Source organism: Macrobrachium nipponense, chromosome 3, assembly GCF_015104395.2.
Source record: "Macrobrachium nipponense isolate FS-2020 chromosome 3, ASM1510439v2, whole genome shotgun sequence".
NCBI lineage: Eukaryota > Metazoa > Arthropoda > Malacostraca > Decapoda > Palaemonidae > Macrobrachium > Macrobrachium nipponense.
Window position 1 is genome coordinate 68,561,616 of NC_087202.1, and position 19,086 is coordinate 68,580,701.

Below are 19,086 nucleotides of genomic sequence, written 5' to 3' on the forward strand. Positions count from 1 at the left end.
AAAAATTCAAAGGAAACTTGTGAGAGAGAGAGAGAGAGAGAGAGAGAGAGAGAGAGAGAGAGATGAAATGGGCAACAAAGGTTAAGGATTGGGATTGAGAGAAAATACAAAAAAAAGAAAAAGAAAAATTACCCAGAAAAACTGTGCGAGAGAGAGAAGTGAGAGAGGAGAGAGAGAAGGAGAGGAGAGAGAGAGAGAGAGTTACAAGGATTTAGGATTAGGATGTCCTCAAAGGCTTGTTAGTCCATCCGAGGAGACATCGAAGGAGTTACACGAATTAGTAACAAAAGATGGGCACTGAGAGAAAGGGGGAAATACAGAGAGAGAGAGAGAGAGAGAGAGAGAGAGAGAGAGAGAGAGAGAGAGAGAGCGCGCGCCGATTATGGCCGCGTCTCGGGCCAAGATACCGACGTATATGGCGAGGAAGGTCAGGAAGAGGCAGACCCAGGACCCGAACCTTGGGAGAGGTCGGCCGATGCCCTCTCCTCACTCCCAACACACCCACTACACAACCTCGATTTCCATCGCAGAGGGCGAATGCTCCCTCATCTTTCCTCGCACTTTCTTCGATCTTAAACCCAAGTCTTTATTGGAACTGGAATGTAAGATTTCGGCCAGAGCGCTGGGACCCATCAGGTCACTCGACGCGTACAGTAAAACTGAGAGTAAAGCAGGTTTGAAAGGCGTAACAGGAGGAAGACCTCGCAGTTGCACAATGAAACAACTGTTAGGAGAGAGTGCAAAGATGGAAGACAGAGAATATGAACAGAGGTATAGTAAAATGAATGAACGGGGTTGCAGCTACGTAATGCCAATTGTCCATCGCGAGAAGCGCAGTGTTGGCACTACCTCCCCTACAGGGCCCCAGTACTTAAAATACGACTGAGATTATTCCACCAAGTGAAACTCAACCCTTTTGGGAGCTCTGTATATTTTTATTTACTGATGCAATGCCTCTCGCAGGACGGAAGGGGTGGTGGGGGCAATAAATTAGCCCCTCACGATGCACAATTTCAACTGCAACTGCAATATCAACTTCCTTGCAGACAGCCCTCTTCGTGAGACACATTAACCACGTCCATAACGTCGATTCTCCTCGACTCTTAGCCTTGAATTCCATGACCTCAGGTAATCCTTTTTACCATGAAACTCTCAAGATGAATACTCAACTACTTTCCCACATTATTATTATTATTATTATTATTATTATTATTATTATTATTATTATTATTATTATTATTATTATTATTATTATTATTATTATTATTATTATTATATTACAGAGGCCACTGACTTGAAATTCAGGCTTCCGAAGAATATAGTGTTCACTTGGATGAGGTAACGGAAGGTAACAGGAAATACACAGAGATCAGTTATTAGAAAATAAAAAAATAAAATAACAAATTAATAAAAAATAAATAAAATTGTAAATTATAAAAAACAAGAAGTATTGCTACATAGTAACAAGAACACTAGGAGGGACATGGGCAAAACTGCAACTAACCTTTCCATAAAATAATAGAGGCTTATTCCAAATATGAGATGAATGCCACACACGACTAAGCAGTGGAGCAATTTTAGCAACGAAATAATTACCACAGACAAAAACCAACGGGGTGCAAATGACGACTTATGCGCAAGCCTCGGTCAACGCGGGATCTTGTTTGAAGTTGTGTGAATCTTCATCCACATTAAATGAAATCCTCCTTTGTTTTCCATCATTCAGTGTATAGAGGTGACGGATGACCAAGGAAATGGGGGAGAGAGCGGAGAAACAAAAAATATTTTCCGTTTTGCGGGGGGGGGGTTGGGGGGGGCGGGGGGGGGGGGGGGGGGGGGGGGGGAATAAAGCCATTTGCATGCTCTTCGGCTCTTTCTACAAAATACGAATATTCGTAAGAACTGAAAATGAAACTTAATGGAGAACAACCACAACAAAGAAATATTACGCTGGCAACACGAAGCGGGTGATTTCAGTGATGCCTGATAAGATAACGAGGGACGCACAAGAGATCGTACTGAAAAAAAAAGAACTACGAAATCTCTTCGCTGAGACAAGCATGTTCCTGGGACACATAAACGCCGATGCTTAATTCCCCCTTTTGGCACGAGAAGGGACAAGCGGAAGAGGGGGAATAAAAAGAGCTGGCCTGAATTTGTGGCTCATCTGGCGTGACAGACAGTGCCCATAAACTAGGCCGAAGTGGTGCATGCTCAGTCCAAACAAAAGTTGGATCCAATCTTGAGAAGGAAATGAGACGAAGTACAAGCGCGCCGACTTACATAACCCAATATCAAGTTAGACGCGGACGATGGGTCTTGTTCGGTGCCGTCTTTGCTTCCTTCAAGTCCCATGTCTCCATGTCTACAGCTCCATCGAGTGTGAGCCTCGCGTTGAGTTTCTACGGCAGATAAGGATCACACACACACACACACACACAAAAGTTGGCAGTCCTATGCGTTCTGGTCGCTGAAGATCTTAAATAATGAAAGCCTTCATTATATGAAATATTTAGACGACGAAATATCCTGTTAAGGAAGACATAATTTAGTTCTGATGCAAGTCATTTTCGTTGATTTTACCATTTCACAGCTATTTTTTCTTTGAAAGCTCAAAAGTTTCAAATGAGGTCCATCTTACGCGCTAAGTTTTAGTTTTCACAATTTGAATTTATTTAATCATCTCCTTGCTTTACTGTGTTTTCATTTACACCGAAGGCTATAAGGAGTAAGACGCTACAGCACCAACAAAAGCATTAACAAAACAAGTACGAACAGCTGTGGCAGTAGTGGTAGCTGTGTTGCTGTTTACTAATGAGATAAAACAATCTGCTTCGATCTTAGTATTCCTAACAATTGGACTCCATGAATCGAGAACGATTACCGCGATCTTCTGGCCTTCGCTAGAAAGGTGACCACCAGATCTTTGTTTGATGCTCTAATTACGGAACATGCTGAGCAAGAGAGAGAGAGAGAGAGAGAGAGAGAGAGAGAGACTATGCTATCAAGACTACGTTCAAAGCGAGATTAGGTTATCAACGTAGATAAGCCACAGTGATTGAAAGTTTTGAGACCGAACGTCTGCAAGATGGAAGATCAAATGACTGACAGGTATAAATCAAAGAGTCCATTAAGTCATACGAATCCAATAAAGAAGTTCGGAAGAGCGGAAGACTGAAAGTGGGGAAGGGGGGGCATACGGTATCATACCACGACCTCTTCGACGACAAATTTTACTGTCCTCTTTAAATTCATTTCTCTGATAATTCACTACCAGGAAGCAATAAATGAGATATACGTATAAAATTAAATAACAGTGTTACTCTTGAAAATCTGCTGCTTTTTCGCTATCGCCTGCAAATTTTATTTCTGAGCTTATAAACTCACACGCCAGAAATGATTGTCAATATATGCACTGAAAACTGTTATTGCTAGCATCAATAACAGTAAAATATTTTCGGCATCAGATAAAAGATAACAAATAACAAACAACGGCAATAAACGTCATGCGAATATAAACCTTGCGAGTCGAGTTTCAATGGAGCCTACGCAATTGCATTGCGCATGATAATGACACTTGCAATTTATTATTCAGATGACATTTGGCAATGCTCACATCGCCTTAAGAAAGACTAAGAGAGTTTGAAGTTGATTTCAGTTCACCTTCAGACCACATTTGAAATTTTACAAATAATAATAATAATAATAATAATAATAAAATTAATAATAAAAATAATTCAATAACTATCAATAATTATAATAATAATATAATAATATAAAATTATATTAAAAAATAATAATAATGATAATAAAATAATAATAAAAATAATAATAATAATAATAATAATAATAATAATAAAGAGAATTAAAAGCCACGGTAGTGTTCAAAATATTTATGTACAGGGTTACAAATGACAAGAAGAGACTTACGGATACTACTCCGTATCCTTTTTCAGTCTGGCTTTTAATCTCAATGTTATAGCCTTGTTACGGGGGTTCCGTGGTTCAATAATAATAATAATAATAATAATAATAATAATAATAATAATAATATAGTGCCAGACGCACGATCATGGCTACCTTTAACCTTTAAAGGAAAACTACTGAGTCTATAGCTGGTTCAATTAAGGTAGATTCTTGGCTGAGCCCTATGCCTGTGAGGCGTTTGTTTGGCGGCCGCTGATTGGCTGGAAGCTGCCTACCTCCTGGTACCAGCCAATCAGCGGCCTCCAAACAAACGTCTCGTAAGCATAGGGCTCATCCAAGAATCTACCTTAAGTGAACCGGCTATAGTGGGCTGCAATTTGGTATGCTTGATGATTGGAGGGTGGATGATCAACATACCAATTGCAGCCCTCAAGCCTCAGTAGTTTTTAAGATCTGAGGGCGGACAGAAACAGTGCAGACGGACAAACAAAAAGCCAGAAAACTAAAAACATTGTCAAGAACCAAAACAAAACTTTCTCTCTCTTTCTTTAAGCGAATTTAGGAATCACCAGCCAGGGGCTGCAGACTTCCTTATAAGTGGGAGGCTTAAGAACTTGGGAAAAGTCGATAGCGAGAGTGAAAACACTGAAATGTCTTCTCGAGAAGCCTACATAACAGCATCAGGCTTCGCAACAAAGGAACTATGTGGAGTCTTATAAGTACGGGGACATTCTATAACCTTAGTGCGTTTCAAGGAGGAGTCTTGGTAGCACCTTCCACTGCATTCCGGGGTCTTTATTATGTGTGCGTGTATATATATATATATATATATATATATATATATATATATATATATATATATATATATATATATATATATATATATATATGGGCTGTTATAAAACTACAGGTTCTAGGATCTGAGACACGGAAGCTCCCCTTCGATGAGCTACCTCGTTAATACGGAGTCTCTGTCGCTTTATATTTGAAAGGTTTATTGGGCAGTAATGGGGAGGAGCAGATCCAAGCAACCTGAAAATTTCGTATTCGAATTCTCGGCTTCTGAACTCGAGGGTGGTCTGTCTCTCCGTGCTTCTTCTATCTTGCTTTCCATCTCTTTTGGGTTTGTTTTATCAAAGACTTTTTGACCCAGGAGAAATATACTGAGTAGCATGAATTCTCGTTCTAGAAGAGTTTCATGCTATGCTAGATATTGGCGATTGATAATATATATTTTGAAAGCGTATCACTCCTATAGGCGATATAATAAACCACAAATCGGCACCATCAACAAACCAACAGGTCAACGGTTAATGGTGAGAAAAGCAAACAGTATTTACCTATGCATGAAAAGCAAGTGACGCCAGAAAGAAAAACGTAATAACATAATAAGAAACGAGACCACGGGAAGCCTTCCAACACCACAAACACCAGACCTACCCAAGGTCCTTGGACCTACCAGGTTCGAAGCTCCGAAACAACAACGCCACGAAGCAAAACCCGAAAAGTTTTTGTAGTAATGTTTCGCTTGACCGGCTCACGGCCAGCACTTTTGAAAACAATGTGAGGGCAGATCCAGGGATCAGATCGGCTGAGACACGGTAAACAAACACGAGGTTACTATCCCTATATATTACCTGATAAAAAAGAGAAGTAGGTTTACTTTTATGTAAACACGAGATCCAGAGGACGACAGTGAGTCACTGCAGGCAGCAGCAGGAGGCGTCCGCATCGATACCGGGTTTCGGAATCGCGTTCGATCTCCTGTCTCGAGGAAATCTGATTAAGAATGAGATACCAAAGACGGACGACGTCTGCTTTGCTATCTTGCCCAAATACTAAGGACAAAAACAAAACAAAAACAAATTGTAATAATAAACGCTGACGCGGGAAACCAAGAATTGGACGTTCGGTTGTCTTTTGGAATGTCTCCCGAAGTTCTGAACCAATTAATGTATCTCTCAGATGGGCTTATTGAGAGACACAGTGTCCGACAAAGATTAGGTAACAGATCGAGCATTGCAGGGAATAGCAGGAAAACACAAAAGCCAACTGTCTTGGTAGAGGAAAGCCCAAACTAACGGGGATTAATGGAAACTGGAGATTTATCCAATTGTTTACCATAAAACAAAACAATTATAATTGATTTACTCCAGGTAAATTGTAAGACTGCCGCATATTTTCGACCAGGAATGCCCGATCCCCAGAGAAATACAACGCCAAACGTATTCATAAATATAATCTAAAACCGAAGGGAAAACCGAACGATGGAACGTCTTTGCTTTTTAAGAATGGAATTGCTGAGTTGCGATCTAGAATCTAATATATATATATATATATATATATATATATATATATATAGTATATATATATATATATATATTATATATATAATGTGTCTGTGCGTGTGGACATACTGTAACAACACGCACTAGACGACTGCAGGGGGCAAAATAAGAACTCATCACTAGCAATGTAACAGTACTGTTTACTTGTTCCATTTCACATCGTGATTACCACTTGCATATGCATTTGTGCAACATTCACACGACCATTCCCAAATGCCGTAGCCAACGAGGAATCTGTTTTGGATTCTATAAAAACGCCAAAACCTGTCGGAAATGCATCCATTCCAATCAACAACGCAAATAACTTCATAATCTAATTATAAAATCCACGCGCACAGAATAGTTTGTATTCTAAATTATTTAATGATTCGATCAAACATTACATGACAACACATTCCATTTCTAGTTGGTGACTGTATAAAATGACATTAACACGGGGCTATCGGATTTTTACAACTCAAATGAAGCGTTCTTGTTCTTGATCAAGTCCTCTGGTGTGGGTGTTCTGTTTTGACAGTAAACATTATAGAAATATGCATTTCATTTCATGTTTGCTATTGAAGAAATCTGACCTAGAAAAATATCTACGTAAAATATAATACCCTTCTCGTGGTCAGGTACTATAGGTAACACGGTCTCTTCCGATGGTCCGGATGCAGGTTCAAATCCTGCTACGGGATTCAAAAAATTTCTCAATATCCTGTTCACCTCTCATTCGGATCTCAAGCTTTTCAGTGACAAGCGCATCCAAAAAGTGACAAGCGCATCCAAAAAGTGTGAAAAATTCGAGAAGTTAATAAATATGGCTTACTTGTATAATATTATATATAATATATATATATGGTAATATTTGGTCAATTATATATATATATGTATGTATATATATATATAGTATATATATATATATATATGTGTGGTGTGTGGTGTTGTGTGGATGTATATATGCGTGTTTTTGTGTATGAAAATGTATAAGATAAAAAATAAAAAACAAATGCATATCCCCCCTTGAAATCGGGTATTTCACTATAGATCATAATTATTCAAAACCTGACACGGAAAATAATTTCCAAAATATTGTAAATTGCAGACTTCAGTCAGATATACGATTAAAAAAATGCGTGCAATGCTTCCTAAAATGTTTTCACTGGAGAATAAATAAATAAAAAAAAACATCAATCGTTCATCTCGATAAAGGACGCCCGGCTAACTACCAGATCAATCGATGCACATAATGGGTTTGATCAATTCCATTTGCAATTGTTTCGAGGAAATTATTTTTCAAAATAAAACTACGGTTATTTGTTTGTAATGTGTTGACAATAACCAAGCGAAGGTTACACTGGGTTGTTAAGAGGACACCGTAAGCAATGTTTAAAACAAATGGTACTTCATTATGAACAATTGGGTGAGAATGAATGTGAAAAATAACTGCGTGAAAAGGACAAAATGGTATAAAAATACAGACATACATTCACAGGCACACACATAAACATATATATATATAATATATTATATATATTTTATAATATATATATATATGTGTGTGTGTTTGTGTGTGTGTGTGTGTAACTACTCACTGTTAAAATTTTAAGAAAATATATAACAATACACTCATGTACAGTAACAAGATTAGGACGAAGCGTCACCATTCATTTAGTTAAGAGTTATTCCTCCTTACCTTTCCTCAAAAAACACAGGTCGCCCCCTTCCTCCCCAACCCCCTTCACACCACACACACACAGAAAATGAAAACCAAAAGTTTCATAGAAAACACTCCTCCGACTCAAAACTTCCCCCTCAAAAAATCCTAAAAAAAAATTTTTCACGCACGATAATTAACATCTGATGTTAAGCTAACAAATTCAGTCGGATTCTCTCACCTTTCCCAAAGATGATTCGGGAAAATAGCGAAAGACTAAAAAAAAAAAAGAACACACGAGACCATAACAACAACCGCCATGTTTGCCGAAGAGCCTAAGACGTGAGACCCCTCGCAAAAGAGCGAATGGAGAGGGGTAGGAGGGGAGGTGGTGGGGGTGGAGAGGAGGGATTGGGGTCCCGACTAAAAAAGAGGGCCCGGAGAATAAAAAGGAAGAAAGGGGGGCGCCGCACCGTGCTGCCATCCTTAAGGGGTCTGTTAGAGAGAGAGAGAGAGTTCCACAATGAACATAAGATTAGAAAGCTGAGTGAAGAAGCCACGGTGCAGACGAAAGGAATCAGATGGAGGAGGAGGAGGAGAGAGGAAAAAGAAGAAAGCGAGGACGCTAATGGTCGTTTTTCATGACGACAATAAAGACGATAATTATGAGAGAATTGCGAGAAGATTCGAAAACGAGAGAGAAATAGGACGAAAGGAATTATTTTGTGCTGTTAAATGAAATAACATATATGAAAGATATAAAAAATGAAAAAGACTAAGAGAATAAAAGAAAATAGCATATAAAAAATGACAAAGTACAAGACAAATAGAAAAAATATTTGATAGGTGTTTTAAAAAATCGAACTTATTACATATAAATAAAAAAAAAATAAATAAATAAATAATCGGCTAATGTGGTTACCCATCCAAAATAATGTCCAGAGTCAAAGTTGCTGGCAGAGAGAAAGCCTCTAATTAAAATCTTGTGTGTTCCCCGGGGGTCTTCATATTCCCACCCCCTGATGAGTGAGGAGTTATGAGCTACAAAGAAAAACTTCCCAGATGGTTGATGATGATAATAATTCTTAAGATGTTGAAAGGATTTTTGTCTTTAATCGTTTCAAATGGGAAGATTATCGAATGCGGTGAAATGGGCCGTTTTAGTCCCAGCTACGTTTGATCAGCAGTGAAGGTAATTTGGGATAATAATAAGTGATAAATCAACCACCACCAATAATAATAATAATAATAATAATAATAATAATATAATAATAATAATAACAATGTAATTCTTCTAAAGTATTTGTGGGCACCGGTGCTCCGTACCCACGCTATCTATATGCAAACTCAGACTTACACACAAAAACACACACACACACAACATACTATATATATATATATATATATATATATATATATATATATATGTGTGTATATATATATATATATATATATGTGTGTATATTATATATATATATATATATATATATATATATATATATATATATATATATGTAGTGTGTGTATGTATGTGTGTGTGTGTGTGCGCGTACTATATATAACATATATACATGTATATATACACAGACACTTCAACCTTCAAGTTTCGACTTCTTCTGTCCTCTGCTCATGCCTGCGCAGTAAGTCTTTCTTTTTATCTAACCGCCACCTAACGCCCAACCTCCACCCGCTCCCAACCAACCCTCCATCCCACACACCCACTCCGCATGCCTTCAATCAGTGCCCACGCCTTCTCCTACCACCCTCTGAGTCCCAGCCAGGCCCAACCGAAAGCAGTAGGAACACCAGAAGCGGTAGCAGTATCCCTTCGGAATACACTAAAAGCTTCCACTGCGTACCCCTGCATTTCTCTCCTCTCTCTCTCTCTCTCTCTCCTCTCTCTCTCGGCTCCTGATACACAGCCTCTGCTATATTTAGTCCGCCTGCACACAAAAACTCTTATCTATTTCGGCATGGAATTTCTTTTTTTTATTCTCAAGATACTCATTTGAGGAATTGTTGCCAAAATCACAACACCTTATAACACACATATATATATATGACTGCATTCAGTGACCAAAGTGGAAACATTCTTGCCGGGCACACAAGCCAGTTCGAATCTCTGGCTCGAGAACCTTCACCGCCCAAATAAACCATCTCTCTGATCTCTTCGTTAAGTGAATAACGAAAATCTTCAGGTTCCTATTTAAGTGAACATCCCTCCCATTCAGCATGCAGTCGTGTCCTCCGCTAACCAGGGCCCACTGCAAGTCTTGGTGGATCCTGTCACCAACCAACACAAAGAGACGCCTAATTAACGAAGGGAATCCTTGGGATAATGAATGGAGCGATAGATTCCCAAGGCTGAATCACCGCGGTGTGAATGTTATAGGTGTGATTCACTGCATTCCGTCAACTCGACTTCAGGGTCTCTGCACCTTCTCTCTTTTCACCTTCAGGGTGAAATCTTTTTTATCTCGGCCCACTCGGACGCTCGCCCCACCCCCTTCCCTCGCTTGTTTTTTTTATAGGACTGATCTAGGCTCTTTCATCTGCAGGGATTAATAGAGGAATATTTTACTGTGAAGTCACTGTACTCTATCATTTAGTCTTTATTTCGGTCTCTCTCTCTCTCTCTCTCTCTCTCTCTCTCTCTCGGGCAAAACGGTATCTAAAATAGTTGTAAATACACACACCTGAGGTAAAACATTCTTGATATGTGTGTGTGTGTGTGCTTGCTCACTAAAGAGTAACTACACTGTATACTTGATATTCCTACACACAATCTCTCTCTCTCTCTCTCTCTCTCTCTCTCTCTCTCACACACACCTTCTGCTAATCTCACGGGGAAAAGGATTTTCTGTGGTGGAGGGTGGATGAGTACATGGCCATTAAAAATTGCCAAACCCTTCGAGAACTTTTCTCATCATCATCATATGATGCGTCATCTATCTTGCTGAATTCTCGTCCTATTTTCTCATTCTTACGGAACTTATTCCGTCACCAGTCTTATATTAACACGAAGATATAACAAGACCATGAAAGAGGCAAAGGCACCAACCCCGCATTTGCATCTGGAAAACTCCACGTACGTTTACGAAACTTCAGCAAGTGTTTATCAATACATTAATAGTAGGTGCAAGTTCATGCCCTGAAGCCGTCCGGAATGTGTGCCCTTGAAACATTAGCGTTTCTGTAACTGCTTGCAAAACAATCTCTCTCACACTAAAGCCAAACTTTCAAATCTCTATATCTCACTCTCTCACACACGCCCCCCCCCCCCCCCCCAGAAAAAAAGAAAGAACAAAACTCTACGCCGATATTCAGGTAAACAAGTCATCACGTTTTATGACAATGGGCCCATTCGCGTCCATGTCCATGCCATGAGTCATTCAGCTCTGAGGTAACGACCCCATTTCCATTCATATTCCCGGACACGACAACACCAGGGCTACATCATGGCAATGAGTGACATTTATGACGGGTATTATTATTGAGGCCGTGGGTCATTGATTTGCTGCCTGCATATTTTTTTTTTTTTTTTTTTTTTTTGACGATTTATTTAGTCAGTTAATTATAAGCACGGCGTTAGGGTTTCTCAATTAGGTGAATGAAATACCTGGCGTTTATATGAAACTGAGATCCGAACTCTTCTACACACGTGTATGGTACACTAGTTTGTAGCTATATACGTACAAATACGTACACATACAAAAATAAGAATGAACGACTTTACTGCATAAAATAATTGTGAACTTTGAATAATTAAAAAAAAAAAAACGCGCCATATACGAAATTGCAAAAAGAGAATTGGTCTCAACTCATATATGAACTGTGAATATTTGTTTGTACTTGTCATTATTTTCTGGCGCACTAAACTGGACTCCTTTTTTTTTTTTTTTACCATTATTATTACATAGTATATGAAGACTAGAAAGCTACACAGACAATTTTATCCACGCAGTTTACGTCACTTGGGTCCAGGTGGCTTGCAAGGTGAAATAAAATCTTCAGCTTGTTTATAAGTAAGCATCCAAGCTCTCTCTCTCTCTCTCTCTCTCTCTCTCTCTAGGGCAAAACGATATCTAAAACGGTTGGAGAAACACACAGCTGAGGTAAAACAATCTAAACAAGTAAACAAATTAAGTCTAATCTCCTAGAAATCTCTCAAAGGGCCACATAATATCTCAACTCTATCTCAGCCCACGATAACCAAACACAAACAAACAAACAAACACACGCATACGATTACACATACACACTGAACAAGACTAGCTGACACATTTCTCGCCTCTACAGAACACGTGTCTAAACAGCCTACGGAAGATGCCGATGTACGTTAACTACCAGGAGAGAGGAAGGAGTAAAAGACCCTACGGAGGCAGATGGGGGTGAATGGGGGAAAAAAAACTGACTTGGCAATTCTATGGAGCAATGTGACCTGGTTCTACCTTAATGATCTCTCTCTCTCTCTCTCTCTCTCTCTCTCTCTCTCTCTCACAATGTGGTCCAATATCACTGACTGCCAAATGTTAACCAGCAAGCTTCTGTAGTGCAACACTGTAAAAACAGAGCAGGTGCCATCCAGACAACATAATAAATAATATATCTGACGGAAATCAATAAGGAATTCAACAGTATTTAAAACATAAAAGGTAAATGAAGAGAAATTAAAAGAGAATTGGAAAATCGTCTCACCGGAAACCCCCACTGACATGACTTCATAATGCTGAAAGGTTTTTTGGGCTGGAAAAGTCTGCGGAAAATGTCCACACTTTTATTAAAGTCTGTGATGGCAAATAAAACTTTCTAGCGGGACTGAATGCTAAAGAGCAATGAACTCTCCTCTGCCTTGCCATGCCAGAGAGAGAGAGAGAGAGAGAGAGAGAGAGAGAGAGAGAGAGAGAGAGAGAGGGGGGGGGAGTGGTGGTAGAATGACAATCTAAAATAAAAAGACATCAATTTTGAAGTGGCACTTCGTATTGCTGGGTCAAGGGTAAACTACTTTTTAAACAACAGATAATAATTCGGGCATCTTTCACTTTCCATTTTTTTTTAAAGAATGATTTATCGGTATATCTCAAGAGATTACGTTAAAACCCAATTCGAGGAGTTATTCTTGTCTGATCAAAATTTGTGCCAACAATCGGCAACTTACAGCACAGAAAACATATAAATGCATATACAAAAATGCCATTCATTCACATAAGTTGCATTAGATTACAGAAGTAAAAACTTAAAACAGCCACAAAAATCAAGAGATCAACATCTATCGATACCTTATGAGAGCGGAATGAAAAAAAAAAAAGAAGAAGATTCACAGGTCCAAGGGAAAGTTACATTCAACTTTCGAACGTAAAAGGACTTTTGAATGACTTCTGAATGAGCTTGTCTAACTATGGAACTCATTGAGGTCGGGGAAAAGAGAGAGGGAGTGCGAGAGAGAAAGAGAGAGTAGGAGAGAGGGAGGAAGAGGGATAAAGAGATAGGTAGGGGGGGAACGCACAGATAACGGTAAATCCACAACCAAAGAGGGCTCCAATAATAGTTGAGGGAAGTATGTGTACGAGAGAGGGCACAATAGTATAGGTTTTAAGAGCCAAAAAGATAGTGGCACTGGATGTGGCCAGAGAGAGAGAGAGAGAGAGAGAGAGAGAGAGAGAGAGAGAGAGAGAGCACAAATTCTAAAAGATGAAAATGAATTTGTTTCAGCCACTTCTTACTCCCTCCCTAACCCCCCTTCTTATCCAAGCACACAAGGCATATAAATCATCTCTGGGTGCGGAATTAGCGCACGAAGCATCCATATAAATATCTAATGAATACGAATGGGGAAAAGAAAGAAATATAATAAAAAAAAAAAAAAGGTCGGGGGCAAAAATCAGCAAGGTAAAGTCTACGGGACCCTGACCCAATTAAGGCAGTAGGCCTAAGCCTCAGAAAGAGAGAGAGAGAGAGAGAGAGAGAGAGAGAGAGAGAGAGAGAGAGAGAGAGAGTCGATATTTTTCCCAGTTAGAAAAGATGCCTATCTCACGGCCGCCTTCCTGATAACGAAGCGATGTTTACACTGGGCCTGAAATTGACGTAGGTCTGTCCCTGGGGGCTTTTAAAGAAGACCCACAAAAGCGAGACCCTTGGGGGTTGGGTCCATCACTCTCCCCCGTCCCTAAATCCAGGGGCTATTTCCCTTTAATTACATCCATTAACATTTTTGCCTCTTCTGTCGCCGGGCCATCGCCGAGTCTCGTTCGACAGTAGAATATTTCTGGCTTTGTAAATGGATGCGAAAGGCGGCTGAAATGTTCACTAATGAGTTAACCAAAGAAAATCATATATAATTTTCTTTTCAAATGAAAGCACAACTTGAGGGTTTAGTGGTAAATGAGTTATATTACTTCGCTCTATAATTTCTGAATCAAACTTCGTCAATGACAGAAATGTGTTTATACTAACACACACACACACACACACACACACACACACACACACACACATATATATATAGATATATATATATATATATATAATATATATTAATATATAATGAATAACTTGATACGAAGTATATAAAACGATGCTATGTATAATAAAGGTTTTTTTTTCCTTCGTGGCAAAAAAAAACCTTTAATATATATATATAAATATATATATATATATATATATATATATATATATATGAGTTAAAAATACGAATACCGGAATTATGCCAAATACTAAAAAAAAACTTCAGTGCATTACAACATATTTACCTCCTTTCACCTTTCCTTAAGTAGTATACTTTTAACCTGACAATTCCCTCTCACTCATCCGGGAAACTGGTTTTAGTCTGATCCATTCAAGTTCAAGTAGAACGAAGCAACGCCTCTCTTTCCAACCTCGCTAAAATGACGTTTTCTAAACAGCAAGTATTTATTGGCTCGTCTACTTAAACGTTACGACCCACATAAGTTAAATTGTGCGTCCTAGACCAATCGAGATGCCTTATTCAGCAAAAACGAGATACCCATGACAGTCCTCTGTAATTCTCCCCGCGTGCAGGTATGGAAATGCACGCACGCACTCTGCTGCCCTTTGCTTGTGATTGATGACGGCAAGATAGAAAAAAAAAGAGATGCATATTGCGGCTGTGATGTCGCAATTCTAAACATGCTTGGCGTCTTCTCCAGCAACTGGGGAGTCTCATTTGCATGCACTTTTGCTTCTGTATCGCCTCCCGTCTCTCATTCCCGACCGCCTGGTTGGTGTAGTCAGTTTTGTATTCAGCTATCATCTTGTAATTAACCCACTGTCAATAGCAATAACAGGATAAAAAAATCCACTCGCAAGCATACCTAACAGCAAGCAAAGAATGACGGCAGTATATTCTCGTGGCTCAAGCAAGCACTGGGCACGTTTTTGTCCACGAGGTCACATTGGATCTAATTAGAAAACATCGGTCAGGAAACCGAGCGAGTTTTGGCAAGAACGATATTACCTGGGTGTCGACAGTTGCCAGCTTGCTTGCAAGCATCACCGTTTTCCATGGGCAAAGAAATAAATGTCTGCAGAGAGCGGTGCTTCTGCAGTCAGGTCTGGGTGGAAAGGAGGCAGGGAGGGGGGGTTGTTGAAGAAATATGATGACAGCTAGAAAACTCTTTTAAGGCAACACATGGAGGAGACAGTAGGCCGCTTGTCTACAAGCACACCGACATACAGTCATACGCGGGTTTACACACGCATGTTATTGAGAAAAGCTATCTGTAAACTATCTGTATTTCAGAAATATATGCAAGTAAAACACACTGTATATATATATATATATATATATATATTATATATATATATATATATATATATATATATATATTATATATGTATATATATTTATATATATGTATGTATATATATATATATATATATATATATATATATATATATATGTATAAGTATATATATATATATATATATATATATATATATATATATATATATAATATATTATATAAATTCTTCTGTTCAAACAGGATAAATCTTTCTAATGACGCCTGGGACTCTGACCAAATAGACAACATCTTCCTTAAGGCATAGATTGAAGCGGATTATAAGAATTAACAGAACAACGGCGTTGGCTTAACGGCGACCCCAGGCAGCATCACCTAAGGGCATATCTCCCACTATATATTTCGCTAATGAAATTTGTAATTCACGGCTTGACATGGGTGGAAGTGAGTCCACCGAAATATAGTCCTTTAGCTTTAAACCAGAGCGTTTTAATGGGCCTTTTATACTATATATATAATATATATATATATCTATATATATTATATATATATATAGATATATGTGTGTGTGTGTGTGTGTGTGGTGTGTGTGAGTGCGTGTGTACAGATCTACAGGAATGCTAGTCCTTACAAACGAACCTTTCATAAATGATAAGACTCAACGTTGATTACCAGGACCCGCGTGATCCCCGAATGTTTTAATCTCATCTCTTCCCGGAAAGATGCATCCATTTCTACAAATACTTATGCAGAAGAAGAGAAGCCAAAAATATGCGCATCGCCCTCCAGAATCGCTCTTGTACTTATTTTTACTTTTATGATTGAGAGAGAGAGAGAGAGAGAGAGAGAGAGAGAGAGAAGAGAGAGAGAGAGAGAGAGAGAGAACTATGACCCATACATATTCCTCTTTAAAATTAGTTAGGGTGTCACTGCACGGTGACATCCGTAGACAATAACATTCTATTCATTCATTACCATTGTGACCGGTTTAAAAACAATGGACCTTTATGTTTAATGAGCCAAATAAACTATTCACTCTAGACAAAACTTATCTTAATAAGCCAAATTACAATGACGCAATTTGCAACAGTGAATAACGATACTTAACATACTTAGACATGAAAGACGAGGAATCAGTGTAGACGAAAACGCAACGTATAAAGTTCAAAAGGTTCGGCGCCCTAATTTCCAACTGACTAAGCAGGGCGTAGCTATAAAAATGGAGCAAAGAATCATACTAATAATAATAATAATAATAAAAATAACTGATGACTGATGATAATGTATCTGAAAGGTAAAGCACCTAAGCACCTCTATTGAGGAGATGCAACATCGGTGCCAACTATGCGAGGATTAACTACCTGTGCCAACATTCACAGCTGTCTCTGACTTATTGCTATTTATCGTGAATATCCTCCGCTTTTCTTTTCTTTTCTTGCTTTTTATTTTCTATTCAAAGAATTTGCTTTATATAAGACTGCTTGGTTCTTTCAAGGTGGGAAAATACCTGCTTGAAGAGTTAGCACATCTTGGGCGTGAATATAATTTTGTTCAAGAAAACACCGAGTGCGTATTTTGTATAAATGCTTACATATATACCATTATATAATAATATATATAATATTATAGAGATATATTATATATATCATATATATATATATTATATATATCACAAGTATAAAAGCCTCATTAAAAGACTCTGGTTTAAAGCTAAGAGTGTTTTGATGGGCATTTTATACTTGAGACGTATCCTGTTTGAATAGAAGAATTTATTTACATATATATATATATATATATATATATATATATATATATATATATATATATATATATATACAGGGTGGGCCAAAGGTAGCCTCACAGTTACTTCATGAACTGTTTCTCATTCAAAGTACTCTTCAATAGAAAATTAATACTGTGCCATTAATACATGCTACTTATTTTTGTTTTATCCTTTTCATGGTCCACTTCATTCTTAAATTATGGCCAACTTTATTCATGTCTGAAAAATTTTAAATTTTATGCTTTTAATAATTAAATTTTTTATTTTTTATTCTGTTTTAACTGTTGAGGCTACCTTTTGGCCCCTGTCCCTATAAATGTACATAGAAAGGGTTTAGTGCTTTTTTTCAGTGTTCACCTTGCGCGTGTTCGTGTGTTCACACCAAGTAAAAATAAAAAAATCACCGCCTAGTATGATTTTCTGCCCAGCATGACATCACAAAATCGAAATTATCCGAGACATCGAGGACAAAGTAACGATAAAATAAAAGAAGTACTCTGGCGGTGACATCACAAGATATGATCTCACACTCAACACGACACATGTTTCGTGACATCATGATAAAGTGTGTCAGCGAGATTTCGGGGGTGGGCGGAGTGAGGGACTGAGGTGGGGAGGGGGAGGGTAGGAATTGTTTATGATCATTACTTCATGACATCAGATGGCGCTAACTTTCTTGACATTACCGTGACTATACTCTGTTTTTTTTTATCTCCCATACGCCTGTGGGTTTTTGTATGGTAACACTGCGTCCCGGGCTTTAGACAGTTACATTCAGCTTACATTCAACAATAATAACAATATACCTATTTCGAATATTAACGGGTTGTGTAATTCGCATACAGTAAATTATTAAAACACTTTTCAGTTGCAAATGTACACTCAGATATCCTTTTTATTTACCTAAAACTTACACATAGCGAACTATTTAAAGCACGCGGACGCAAAGGTGTTACCATATCCAAAACACCACAGGCGGATGGACAGATGAAAAAAAAAACAGAGTATAGTCACATTTGTCACTGAGAAATATTTTTTTTTTCTTTTTTATTTCTAATACGAAAACTTTGTGTGTATGAGAAGAGAGAGAGAGAGAGGGAGAGAGAGAGAGAGAGAGAGAGAGATTGATTGATTGATTTATTAAAGATTAGCTGGCGTCGCAACTGCTGATGATTATTGACGCCAAGAGAGAGAGAGAGAGAGAGGAGAGAGAGAATTCATTCAGTAAAGAGCGATGTAAGAATAACATGTAAAGGTCCGTCTTTCGAAAACGTCAGATGGCACCAAGAAAATAACAAAATCAATTACAATATATTATATATATATATATATATATATATATATATATATATATATATATATATATATATATATAATATATATATGATGATATACTTTATAACCGGAAGCAAAATTTCATGCATAAGAGAAGCATAATTATATGGCCTTACAGACCTTACACCTTGTTCGGGTTGCCCCAGGTCCCTCAGTGTGAGGCACCTCTAATGTCTACCAGAGAGTTGCTAGTACATCTTCCGGTATATTTTGCATCTTCCAATCTTGGATGGTCTGGGATGCAGCTTAGATATTTGTCGAGTAAAGTGAAACAATGAGGTGCAATATCTTTCA

At 38.1% G+C, this 19,086-nt stretch overlaps 1 protein-coding gene across 1 annotated transcript in view; it reads right to left on the reverse strand.

Moving 5' to 3' along the window:
* Positions 1–19,086, reverse strand: part of LOC135221797 (microtubule-associated serine/threonine-protein kinase 3-like) — an 896,960-nt gene that overhangs the window by 95,124 nt on the left and 782,750 nt on the right. The gene's annotated exons all lie outside the window — the stretch shown is intronic.